This window comes from Lissotriton vulgaris, unplaced genomic scaffold (genome assembly GCF_964263255.1).
Source record: "Lissotriton vulgaris unplaced genomic scaffold, aLisVul1.2 SCAFFOLD_1851, whole genome shotgun sequence".
Taxonomy (NCBI): Eukaryota; Metazoa; Chordata; class Amphibia; order Caudata; family Salamandridae; genus Lissotriton; species Lissotriton vulgaris.
Window position 1 is genome coordinate 402,687 of NW_028240813.1, and position 13,325 is coordinate 416,011.

Genomic DNA, 13,325 nt, shown 5'->3' on the forward strand with positions numbered 1-13,325 from the left:
ACAGAGGAATATATGAGTCTGAACGACATGGAACTCTTAGCTAACACATCACAATGTGTGATGCTTGCCAACCAAGCACTAGATTCTGGAGCGCTGATGATCAGAACATTCTGCTCCTGAAGGAAAGGAAAGACAGCTTGATGGAAAATAAAGTCTCAGTTTATATTAACGCTCTCTCTCTCCCAATATCTATCTATCTATCTATCTATCTATCTATCTATCTATCTATCTATCTATCTATCTATCTATCTATCTATCTATCTATCTATCTATCTATCTATCTATCTATCTATCTATCTATCTATCTATCTTTATATATGGATACCTGCGTACACATACATATAGATATGCCATGCATTCCTTTAGATTTGTTCCAACCTCTTACCATTTATTTGAGAATCCCTACTTTTCAAGTGACTGCAAATGAAGTCATTTCCGGCACCTTTTGGCCGGTGCAAGGTAACAAAAACACATGCCAACTTTTAATACAAATCATTGGTCTCTTTATTAACGCGCACTGTCAAACATGGGGCTTTCACACGTCAGGTAAACATGATAACCAATACACAACAGAAGCAGATGTAGATTGCTTATCAATGCCAGGATAGAATAGTTGTGAATTGAGTAATAGAAGGGCCCCTGGATTGATACTTATTATATACAGCCTGTAAGATAGTGAAAAATGCAGGCTAGGAAAGGAGATGCAAATATCAATGTATTAGAAAAATACATAAAGAGGAGTGATTTGCTTTTATTCATTCAAGGCTAGAAAAAATCAACATACTATTGCAAGCATTCATACACCACCAAATAGAAATAAACAATTCTGACATTAAACGTAAAGGTGACGATGCATTTGTATCATCACCTTGAGAAGGGTCACCGAGGAATTGAGCCCAGGGCTTCTGCACTTAAACACCAGAAACACTCCACTAAACTAAGATGCCTGTTGGTGCCAACAATTCCCAAAGTTAATGCATGTTCTAGGTGAGCAATGAACAGAATGCAGGGCTCTTATGAAAGCGAGGTCTGTGAATCAACAGATACATCCACATGCCAATTACTTTAGTGTTTTTAAGAGAATTCACTTTCTTGGAATGAGTCTGCATGAAACCATCTTCAGGGCCTGGACAATTTCATGGCAAAACGGCACCTCTCAACATTGCAGCCAAGACAATATAACAACTGTTTCTGCCCGGTTTCAAACCGGGGACCTTTCGCGTGTGAGGCAAACGTGATAACCACTACACTACAGAAACAGATGTCTACAGTTGATTCTTCTGTGATGAAACTTCTCAAAACAGGCTATTCCAAGGGCCTCTGGTTTTAGATTTCTTTCATGCAACCTTCCCAGACAGCCCTAGCTGAACGCTTGTATATGCCATGCAAGTTCAGCATTTTTGCAAAATGCTTAAAGAGAAATGTTTCCTATTTGCTCAGGCAGGGCAAGGTTAAAAGCATGAGACTCTAGCAAATATTCATCCACTACTGCAAAGAGAAAATTGATATTGGCTTTGAAATGCATAATTCAATACTACTTTAAAAAAGCACCAATGAAAGGGCTCGTCCGGGATTTGAACCCGGGACCTCTCGCACCCAAAGCGAGAATCATACCCCTAGACCAACGAGCCTTCGAATGACCCTCACCTCTGAAAAGCTAATACCAGCTCTAAGCACGCAATGAAGATCATGCTGGGGACTTTTTCATGCTTGGTCTGTGAATACACATGAAATTCAGTGTCAACTTACCCTTTCTCAAATGATATCACTATCATTTATAAGTGTCCCCTTTTATTTTGTCCCAGCATTGGACACGTCTTACAGGAAGTCAGCACTTATTTATCTATTTCTGCAGTGGCTAGACCCTAAAGAGAAAGAATAAAAAGCTGTTCATAACAACATAAGAAACACATGTTGCATTTTTTCTCAAATGCTTATTCCCTTTGTGCAAATCGGAATGCCAAGCTGAATAACTGGGTCACAGATTCTGGCTAATTATCTTTCCCTTGAATGCAAGTAGCAATAAAAACTGCCTAATGCAGGACTAGAGCATTCCTTGCAAGCCTCTAACATCATAACATAACTGAGCTGCTGGTAGCAAGCTAAGCAATACCTTCCCAAAATGAGAAGTACATGTGCTAATCCGCTCAATCAGCGCTCGATCAGGCTCGATCAGGCGAGATATAGAAAAGGTGGAAAGGGTCCAAATGGCTGTCCCTTCCTTTTTAGGGTGGGTCCTTCTGACTATCATAGGATTGCTTGTAAGAGTGGCCAGGGTCAGAAAAAAACTTTCAAACCTTCTCAGTGTTCTATCCAGAAGCAGGCATTTTCTGTGCCTTTAATTTCAGGCTTTTCCCAGCAGTCTCTGTTCTGCCTATGTAAATTAACAAAAGCAGTGCTTATTCATCACTTACTCTAATGGCCTTACTGTCCAGAAAGCTCTGCCTAAGTATGCTTTTTTTCTTTTTCAGTGAAATTCTAAATGTTTTTTCCGCCCAGTCTATGGCAGTAGAATGCTGCTTATGATGCCACATTTTGTTGAATCACCAAGGTACAACTACAGAGGAATATATGAGTCTGAACGACATGGAACTCTTAGCTAACACATCACAATGTGTGATGCTTGCCAACCAAGCACTAGATTCTGGAGCGCTGATGATCAGAACATTCTGCTCCTGAAGGAAAGGAAAGACAGCTTGATGGAAAATAAAGTCTCAGTTTATATTAACGCTCTCTCTCTCCCAATATCTATCTATCTATCTATCTATCTATCTATCTATCTATCTATCTATCTATCTATCTATCTATCTATCTATCTATCTATCTATCTATCTATCTATCTATCTATCTATCTATCTATCTATCTATCTATCTATCTATCTATCTATCTATCTATCTATCTATCTATCTATCTATCTATCTATCTATCTTTATATATGGATACCTGCGTACACATACATATAGATATGCCATGCATTCCTTTAGATTTGTTCCAACCTCTTACCATTTATTTGAGAATCCCTACTTTTCAAGTGACTGCAAATGAAGTCATTTCCGGCACTTTTTGGCCGGTGCAAGGTAACAAAAACACATGACAACTTTTAATAAAAATCATTGGTCTCTTTATTAACGCGCACTGTCAAACATGGGGCTTTCACATGTCAGGTAAACATGATAACCAATATACAACAGAAGCAGATGTAGATTGCTTATCAATGCCGGGATAGAACAGTTGTGAATTGAGTAGAAGAAGGGCCCCTGAATTGATACTTATTATATACAGCCTGTAAGATAGTGAAAAATGCAGGCTAGGAAAGGAGATGCAAATATCAATGTATTAGAAAAATACATAAAGAGGAGTGATTTGCTTTTATTCATTCAAGGCTAGAAAAAATCAACATACTATTGCAAGCATTCATACACCACCAAATAGAAATAAACAATTCTGTCATTAAACGTAAAGGTGACGATGCATTTGTATCATCACCTTGAGAAGGGTCACCGAGGAATTGAGCCCAGGGCTTCTGCACTTAAACACCAGAAACACTCCACTAAACTAAGATGCCTGTTGGTGCCAACAATTCCCAAAGTTAATGCATGTTCTAGGTGAGCAATGAACAGAATGCAGGGCTCTTTTCAAAGCGAGGTCTGTGAATCAACAGATACATCCACATGCCAATTACTTTAGTGTTTTTAAGAGAATTCACTTTCTTGGAACGAGTCTGCATGAAACCATCTTCAGGGCCTGGACAATTTCATGGCAAAACGGCACCTCTCAACATTGCAGCCAAGACAATATAACAACTGTTTCTGCCCGGTTTCGAACCGGGGACCTTTCGCGTGTGAGGCAAACGTGATAACCACTACACTACAGAAACAGATGTCTACAGTTGATTCTTCTGTGATGAAACTTCTCAAAACAGGCTATTCCAAGGGCCTCTGGTTTTAGATTTCTTTCATGCAACCTTCCCAGACAGCCCTAGCTGAACGCTTGTATATGCCATGCAAGTTCAGCATTTTTGCAAAATGCTTAAAGAGAAATGTTTCCTATTTGCTCAGGCAGGGCAAGGTTAAAAGCATGAGACTCTAGCAAATATTCATCCACTACTGCAAAGAGAAAATTGATATTGGCTTTGAAATGCATACTTCAATACTACTTTAAAAAAGCACCAATGATAGGGCTCATCCGGGATTTGAACCCGGGACCTCTCGCACCCAAAGCGAGAATCATACCCCTAGACCAACGAGCCTTCGAAAGACCCGCACCTCTGAAAAGCTAATACCAGCTCTAAGCACGCAATGAAGATCATGCTGGGGACTTTTTCATGCTTGGTCTGTGAATACACATGAAATTCAGTGTCAACTTACCCTTTCTCAAATGATATCACTATCATTTATAAGTGTCCCCTTTTATTTTGTCCCAGCATTGGACACGTCTTACAGGAAGTCAGCACTTATTTATCTATTTCTGCAGTGGCTAGACCCTAAAGAGAAAGAATAAAAAGCTGTTCATAACAACATAAGAAACACATGTTGCATTTTTTCTCAAATGCTTATTCCCTTTGTGCAAATCGGAATGCCAAGCTGAATAACTGGGTCACAGATTCTGGCTAATTATCTTTCCCTTGAATGCAAGTAGCAATAAAAACTGCCTAATGCAGGACTAGAGCATTCCTTGCAAGCCTCTAACATCATAACATAACTGAGCTGCTGGTAGCAAGCTAAGCAATACCTTCCCAAAATGAGAAGTACATGTGCTAATCCGCTCAATCAGCGCTCGATCAGGCTCGATCAGGCGAGATATAGAAAAGGTGGAAAGGGTCCAAATGGCTGTCCCTTCCTTTTTAGGGTGGGTCCTTCTGACTATCATAGGATTGCTTGTAAGAGTGGCCAGGGTCAGAAAAAAACTTTCAACCCTTCTCAGTGTTCTATCCAGAAGCAGGCATTTTCTGTGCCTTTAATTTCAGGCTTTTCCCAGCAGTCTCTGTTCTGCCTATGTAAATTAACAAAAGCAGTGCTTATTCATCACTTACTCTAATGGTCTTACTGTCCAGAAAGCTCTGCCTAAGTATGCTTTTTTTCTTTTTCAGTGAAATTCTAAATGTTTTTTCCGCCCAGTCTATGGCAGTAGAATGCTGCTTATGATGCCACATTTTGTTGAATCCCCAAGGTACAACTACAGAGGAATATATGAGTCTGAACGACATGGAACTCTTAGCTAACACATCACAATGTGTGATGCTTGCCAACCAAGCACTAGATTCTGGAGCGCTGATGATCAGAACATTCTGCTCCTGAAGGAAAGGAAAGACAGCTTGATGGAAAATAAAGTCTCAGTTTATATTAACGCTCTCTCTCTCCCAATATCTATCTATCTATCTATCTATCTATCTATCTATCTATCTATCTATCTATCTATCTATCTATCTATCTATCTATCTATCTATCTATCTATCTATCTATCTATCTATCTATCTATCTATCTATCTATCTATCTATCTATCTATCTATCTATCTATCTATCTATCTTTATATATGGATACCTGCGTACACATACATATAGATATGCCATGCATTCCTTTAGATTTGTTCCAACCTCTTACCATTTATTTGAGAATCCCTACTTTTCAAGTGACTGCAAATGAAGTCATTTCCGGCACTTTTTGGCCGGTGCAAGGTAACAAAAACACATGACAACTTTTAATAAAAATCATTGGTCTCTTTATTAACGCGCACTGTCAAACATGGGGCTTTCACACGTCAGGTAAACATGATAACCAATATACAACAAAAGCAGATGTAGATTGCTTATCAATGCCGGGATAGAACAGTTGTGAATTGAGTAGAAGAAGGGCCCCTGAATTGATACTTATTATATACAGCCTGTAAGATAGTGAAAAATGCAGGCTAGGAAAGGAGATGCAAATATCAATGTATTAGAAAAATACATAAAGAGGAGTGATTTGCTTTTATTCATTCAAGGCTAGAAAAAATCAACATACTATTGCAAGCATTCATACACCACCAAATAGAAATAAACAATTCTGTCATTAAACGTAAAGGTGACGATGCATTTGTATCATCACCTTGAGAAGGGTCACCGAGGAATTGAGCCCAGGGCTTCTGCACTTAAACACCAGAAACACTCCACTAAACTAAGATGCCTGTTGGTGCCAACAATTCCCAAAGTTAATGCATGTTCTAGGTGAGCAATGAACAGAATGCAGGGCTCTTTTCAAAGCGAGGTCTGTGAATCAACAGATACATCCACATGCCAATTACTTTAGTGTTTTTAAGAGAATTCACTTTCTTGGAACGAGTCTGCATGAAACCATCTTCAGGGCCTGGACAATTTCATGGCAAAACGGCACCTCTCAACATTGCAGCCAAGACAATATAACAACTGTTTCTGCCCGGTTTCGAACCGGGGACCTTTCGCGTGTGAGGCAAACATGATAACCACTACACTACAGAAACAGATGTCTACAGTTGATTCTTCTGTGATGAAACTTCTCAAAACAGGCTATTCCAAGGGCCTCTGGTTTTAGATTTCTTTCATGCAACCTTCCCAGACAGCCCTAGCTGAACGCTTGTATATGCCATGCAAGTTCAGCATTTTTGCAAAATGCTTAAAGAGAAATGTTTCCTATTTGCTCAGGCAGGGCAAGGTTAAAAGCATGAGACTCTAGCAAATATTCATCCACTACTGCAAAGAGAAAATTGATATTGGCTTTGAAATGCATACTTCAATGCTACTTTAAAAAAGCACCAATGAAAGGGCTCATCCGGGATTTGAACCCGGGACCTCTCGCACCCAAAGCGAGAATCATACCCCTAGACCAACGAGCCTTCGAAAGACCCGCACCTCTGAAAAGCTAATACCAGCTCTAAGCACGCAATGAAGATCATGCTGGGGACTTTTTCATGCTTGGTCTGTGAATACACATGAAATTCAGTGTCAACTTACCCTTTCTCAAATGATATCACTATCATTTATAAGTGTCCCCTTTTATTTTGTCCCAGCATTGGACACGTCTTACAGGAAGTCAGCACTTATTTATCTATTTCTGCAGTGGCTAGACCCTAAAGAGAAAGAATAAAAAGCTGTTCATAACAACATAAGAAACACATGTTGCATTTTTTCTCAAATGCTTATTCCCTTTGTGCAAATCGGAATGCCAAGCTGAATAACTGGGCCACAGATTCTGGCTAATTATCTTTCCCTTGAATGCAAGTAGCAATAAAAACTGCCTAATGCAGGACTAAAGCATTCCTTGCAAGCCTCTAACATCATAACATAACTGAGCTGCTGGTAGCAAGCTAAGCAATACCTTCCAAAAATGAGAAGTACATGTGCTAATCCGCTCAATCAGCGCTCGATCAGGCTCGATCAGGCGAGATATAGAAAAGGTGGAAAGGGTCCAAATGGCTGTCCCTTCCTTTTTAGGGTGGGTCCTTCTGACTATCATAGGATTGCTTGTAAGAGTGGCCAGGGTCAGAGAAAAAACTTTCAACCCTTCTTAGTGTTCTATCCAGAAGCAGGCATGTTCTGTGCCTTTAATTTCAGGCTTTTCCCAGCAGTCTCTGTTCTGCCTATGTAAATTAACAAAAGCAGTGCTTATTCATCACTTACTCTAATGTCCTTACTGTCCAGAAAGCTCTGCCTAAGTATGCTTTTTTTCTTTTTCAGTGAAATTCTAAATGTTTTTTCTGCCCAGTCTATGGCAGTAGAATGCTGCTTATGATGCCACATTTTGTTGAATCACCAAGGTACAACTACAGAGGAATATATGAGTCTGAACGACATGGAACTCTTAGCTAACACATCACAATGTGTGATGCTTGCCAACCAAGCACTAGATTCTGGAGCGCTGATGATCAGAACATTCTGCTCCTGAAGGAAAGGAAAGACAGCTGATGGAAAATAAAGTCTCAGTTTATATTAACGCTCTCTCTCTCCCAATATCTATCTATCTATCTATCTATCTATCTATCTATCTATCTATCTATCTATCTATCTATCTATCTATCTATCTATCTATCTATCTATCTATCTATCTATCTATCTATCTATCTATCTATCTATCTATCTATCTATCTATCTATCTATCTATCTATCTATCTATCTTTATATATGGATACCTGCGTACACATACATATAGATATGCCATGCATTCCTTTAGATTTGTTCCAACCTCTTACCATTTATTTGAGAATCCCTACTTTTCAAGTGACTGCAAATGAAGTCATTTCCGGCACCTTTTGGCCGGTGCAAGGTAACAAAAACACATGCCAACTTTTAATACAAATCATTGGTCTCTTTATTAACGCGCACTGTCAAACATGGGGCTTTCACACGTCAGGTAAACATGATAACCAATACACAACAGAAGCAGATGTAGATTGCTTATCAATGCCAGGATAGAATAGTTGTGAATTGAGTAATAGAAGGGCCCCTGAATTGATACTTATTATATACAGCCTGTAAGATAGTGAAAAATGCAGGCTAGGAAAGGAGATGCAAATATCAATGTATTAGAAAAATACATAAAGAGGAGTGATTTGCTTTTATTCATTCAAGGCTAGAAAAAATCAACATACTATTGCAAGCATTCATACACCACCAAATAGAAATAAACAATTCTGACATTAAACGTAAAGGTGACGATGCATTTGTATCATCACCTTGAGAAGGGTCACCGAGGAATTGAGCCCAGGGCTTCTGCACTTAAACACCAGAAACACTCCACTAAACTAAGATGCCTGTTGGTGCCAACAATTCCCAAAGTTAATGCATGTTCTAGGTGAGCAATGAACAGAATGCAGGGCTCTTATGAAAGCGAGGTCTGTGAATCAACAGATACATCCACATGCCAATTACTTTAGTGTTTTTAAGAGAATTCACTTTCTTGGAATGAGTCTGCATGAAACCATCTTCAGGGCCTGGACAATTTCATGGCAAAACGGCACCTCTCAACATTGCAGCCAAGACAATATAACAACTGTTTCTGCCCGGTTTCAAACCGGGGACCTTTCGCGTGTGAGGCAAACGTGATAACCACTACACTACAGAAACAGATGTCTACAGTTGATTCTTCTGTGATGAAACTTCTCAAAACAGGCTATTCCAAGGGCCTCTGGTTTTAGATTTCTTTCATGCAACCTTCCCAGACAGCCCTAGCTGAACGCTTGTATATGCCATGCAAGTTCAGCATTTTTGCAAAATGCTTAAAGAGAAATGTTTCCTATTTGCTCAGGCAGGGCAAGGTTAAAAGCATGAGACTCTAGCAAATATTCATCCACTACTGCAAAGAGAAAATTGATATTGGCTTTGAAATGCATAATTCAATACTACTTTAAAAAAGCACCAATGAAAGGGCTCGTCCGGGATTTGAACCCGGGACCTCTCGCACCCAAAGCGAGAATCATACCCCTAGACCAACGAGCCTTCGAAAGACCCTCACCTCTGAAAAGCTAATACCAGCTCTAAGCACGCAATGAAGATCATGCTGGGGACTTTTTCATGCTTGGTCTGTGAATACACATGAAATTCAGTGTCAACTTACCCTTTCTCAAATGATATCACTATCATTTATAAGTGTCCCCTTTTATTTTGTCCCAGCATTGGACACGTCTTACAGGAAGTCAGCACTTATTTATCTATTTCTGCAGTGGCTAGACCCTAAAGAGAAAGAATAAAAAGCTGTTCATAACAACATAAGAAACACATGTTGCATTTTTTCTCAAATGCTTATTCCCTTTGTGCAAATCGGAATGCCAAGCTGAATAACTGGGTCACAGATTCTGGCTAATTATCTTTCCCTTGAATGCAAGTAGCAATAAAAACTGCCTAATGCAGGACTAGAGCATTCCTTGCAAGCCTCTAACATCATAACATAACTGAGCTGCTGGTAGCAAGCTAAGCAATACCTTCCCAAAATGAGAAGTACATGTGCTAATCCGCTCAATCAGCGCTCGATCAGGCTCGATCAGGCGAGATATAGAAAAGGTGGAAAGGGTCCAAATGGCTGTCCCTTCCTTTTTAGGGTGGGTCCTTCTGACTATCATAGGATTGCTTGTAAGAGTGGCCAGGGTCAGAAAAAAACTTTCAACCCTTCTCAGTGTTCTATCCAGAAGCAGGCATTTTCTGTGCCTTTAATTTCAGGCTTTTCCCAGCAGTCTCTGTTCTGCCTATGTAAATTAACAAAAGCAGTGCTTATTCATCACTTACTCTAATGGCCTTACTGTCCAGAAAGCTCTGCCTAAGTATGCTTTTTTTCTTTTTCAGTGAAATTCTAAATGTTTTTTCCGCCCAGTCTATGGCAGTAGAATGCTGCTTATGATGCCACATTTTGTTGAATCACCAAGGTACAACTACAGAGGAATATATGAGTCTGAACGACATGGAACTCTTAGCTAACACATCACAATGTGTGATGCTTGCCAACCAAGCACTAGATTCTGGAGCGCTGATGATCAGAACATTCTGCTCCTGAAGGAAAGGAAAGACAGCTTGATGGAAAATAAAGTCTCAGTTTATATTAACGCTCTCTCTCTCCCAATATCTATCTATCTATCTATCTATCTATCTATCTATCTATCTATCTATCTATCTATCTATCTATCTATCTATCTATCTATCTATCTATCTATCTATCTATCTATCTATCTATCTATCTATCTATCTATCTATCTATCTATCTATCTATCTATCTATCTATCTATCTATCTATATATGGATACCTGCGTACACATACATATAGATATGCCATGCATTCCTTTAGATTTGTTCCAACCTCTTACCATTTATTTGAGAATCCCTACTTTTCAAGTGACTGCAAATGAAGTCATTTCCGGCACTTTTTGGCCGGTGCAAGGTAACAAAAACACATGACAACTTTTAATAAAAATCATTGGTCTCTTTATTAACGCGCACTGTCAAACATGGGGCTTTCAAACGTCAGGTAAACATGATAACCAATATACAACAGAAGCAGATGTAGATTGCTTATCAATGCCGGGATAGAACAGTTGTGAATTGAGTAGAAGAAGGGCCCCTGAATTGATACTTATTATATACAGCCTGTAAGATAGTGAAAAATGCAGGCTAGGAAAGGAGATGCAAATATCAATGTATTAGAAAAATACATAAAGAGGAGTGATTTGCTTTTATTCATTCAAGGCTAGAAAAAATCAACATACTATTGCAAGCATTCATACACCACCAAATAGAAATAAACAATTCTGTCATTAAACGTAAAGGTGACGATGCATTTGTATCATCACCTTGAGAAGGGTCACCGAGGAATTGAGCCCAGGGCTTCTGCACTTAAACACCAGAAACACTCCACTAAACTAAGATGCCTGTTGGTGCCAACAATTCCCAAAGTTAATGCATGTTCTAGGTGAGCAATGAACAGAATGCAGGGCTCTTTTCAAAGCGAGGTCTGTGAATCAACAGATACATCCACATGCCAATTACTTTAGTGTTTTTAAGAGAATTCACTTTCTTGGAATGAGTCTGCATGAAACCATCTTCAGGGCCTGGACAATTTCATGGCAAAACGGCACCTCTCAACATTGCAGCCAAGACAATATAACAACTGTTTCTGCCCGGTTTCGAACCGGGGACCTTTCGCGTGTGAGGCGAACGTGATAACCACTACACTACAGAAACAGATGTCTACAGTTGATTCTTCTGTGATGAAACTTCTCAAAACAGGCTATTCCAAGGGCCTCTGGTTTTAGATTTCTTTCATGCAACCTTCCCAGACAGCCCTAGCTGAACGCTTGTATATGCCATGCAAGTTCAGCATTTTTGCAAAATGCTTAAAGAGAAATGTTTCCTATTTGCTCAGGCAGGGCAAGGTTAAAAGCATGAGACTCTAGCAAATATTCATCCACTACTGCAAAGAGAAAATTGATATTGGCTTTGAAATGCATACTTCAATACTACTTTAAAAAAGCACCAATGAAAGGGCTCGTCCGGGATTTGAACCCGGGACCTCTCGCACCCAAAGCGAGAATCATACCCCTAGACCAACGAGCCTTCGAAAGGCCCGCACCTCTGAAAAGCTAATACCAGCTCTAAGCACGCAATGAAGATCATGCTGGGGACTTTTTCATGCTTGGTCTATGAATACACATGAAATTCAGTGTCAACTTACCCTTTCTCAAATGATATCACTATCATTTATAAGTGTCCCCTTTTATTTTGTCCCAGCATTGGACACGTCTTACAGGAAGTCAGCACTTATTTATCTATTTCTGCAGTGGCTAGACCCTAAAGAGAAAGAATAAAAAGCTGTTCATAACAACATAAGAAACACATGTTGCATTTTTTCTCAAATGCTTATTCCCTTTGCGCAAATCGGAATGCCAAGCTGAATAACTGGGTCACAGATTCTGGCTAATTATCTTTCCCTTGAATGCAAGTAGCAATAAAAACTGCCTAATGCAGGACTAAAGCATTCCTTGCAAGCCTCTAACATCATAACATAACTGAGCTGCTGGTAGCAAGCTAAGCAATACCTTCCCAAAATGAGAAGTACATGTGCTAATCCGCTCAATCAGCGCTCGATCAGGCTCGATCAGGCGAGATATAGAAAAGGTGGAAAGGGTCCAAATGGCTGTCCCTTCCTTTTTAGGGTGGGTCCTTCTGACTATCATAGGATTGCTTGTACGAGTGGCCAGGGTCAGAGAAAAAACTTTCAACCCTTCTCAGTGTTCTATCCAGAAGCAGGCATTTTCTGTGCCTTTAATTTCAGGCTTTTCCCAGCAGTCTCTGTTCTGCCTATGTAAATTAACAAAAGCAGTGCTTATTCATCACTTACTCTAATGTCCTTACTGTCCAGAAAGCTCTGCCTAAGTATGCTTTTTTTCTTTTTCAGTGAAATTCTAAATGTTTTTTCTGCCCAGTCTATGGCAGTAGAATGCTGCTTATGATGCCACATTTTGTTGAATCACCAAGGTACAACTACAGGTGAATATATGAGTCTGAACGACATGGAACTCTTAGCTAACACATCACAATGTGTGATGCTTGCCAACCAAGCACTAGATTTTGGAGCGCTGATGATCAGAACATTCTGCTCCTGAAGGAAAGGAAAGACAGCTTGATGGAAAATAAAGTCTCAGTTTATATTAACGCTCTCTCTCTCCCAATATCTATCTATCTATCTATCTATCTATCTATCTATCTATCTATCTATCTATCTATCTATCTATCTATCTATCTATCTATCTATCTATCTATCTATCTATCTATCTATCTATCTATCTATCTATCTATCTATCTATCTATCTATCTATCTATCTATCTATCT

At 39.4% G+C, this 13,325-nt stretch overlaps 8 non-coding genes across 8 annotated transcripts; all 8 read right to left on the reverse strand.

The window, feature by feature from the left end:
* Positions 1-1,559: 1,559 nt before the first annotated feature.
* Positions 1,560-1,631, reverse strand: TRNAP-UGG (transfer RNA proline (anticodon UGG)). The gene has a single exon. It is a non-coding gene; the product is annotated as a tRNA-Pro (tRNA).
* A 2,174-nt stretch (positions 1,632-3,805) lies between these two features.
* TRNAV-CAC (transfer RNA valine (anticodon CAC)) lies at positions 3,806-3,878 on the reverse strand. The gene has a single exon. It is a non-coding gene; the product is annotated as a tRNA-Val (tRNA).
* A 300-nt stretch (positions 3,879-4,178) lies between these two features.
* TRNAP-UGG (transfer RNA proline (anticodon UGG)) lies at positions 4,179-4,250 on the reverse strand. Its single transcript has one exon. It is a non-coding gene; the product is annotated as a tRNA-Pro (tRNA).
* A 2,154-nt stretch (positions 4,251-6,404) lies between these two features.
* On the reverse strand, positions 6,405-6,477 carry TRNAV-CAC (transfer RNA valine (anticodon CAC)). The gene has a single exon. It is a non-coding gene; the product is annotated as a tRNA-Val (tRNA).
* Positions 6,478-6,777: 300 nt separating this feature from the next.
* Positions 6,778-6,849, reverse strand: TRNAP-UGG (transfer RNA proline (anticodon UGG)). The gene has a single exon. It is a non-coding gene; the product is annotated as a tRNA-Pro (tRNA).
* Positions 6,850-9,376: 2,527 nt separating this feature from the next.
* Positions 9,377-9,448, reverse strand: TRNAP-UGG (transfer RNA proline (anticodon UGG)). The gene has a single exon. It is a non-coding gene; the product is annotated as a tRNA-Pro (tRNA).
* Positions 9,449-11,604: 2,156 nt separating this feature from the next.
* Positions 11,605-11,677, reverse strand: TRNAV-CAC (transfer RNA valine (anticodon CAC)). The gene has a single exon. It is a non-coding gene; the product is annotated as a tRNA-Val (tRNA).
* Positions 11,678-11,977: 300 nt separating this feature from the next.
* On the reverse strand, positions 11,978-12,049 carry TRNAP-UGG (transfer RNA proline (anticodon UGG)). Its single transcript has one exon. It is a non-coding gene; the product is annotated as a tRNA-Pro (tRNA).
* Positions 12,050-13,325: the final 1,276 nt, after the last annotated feature.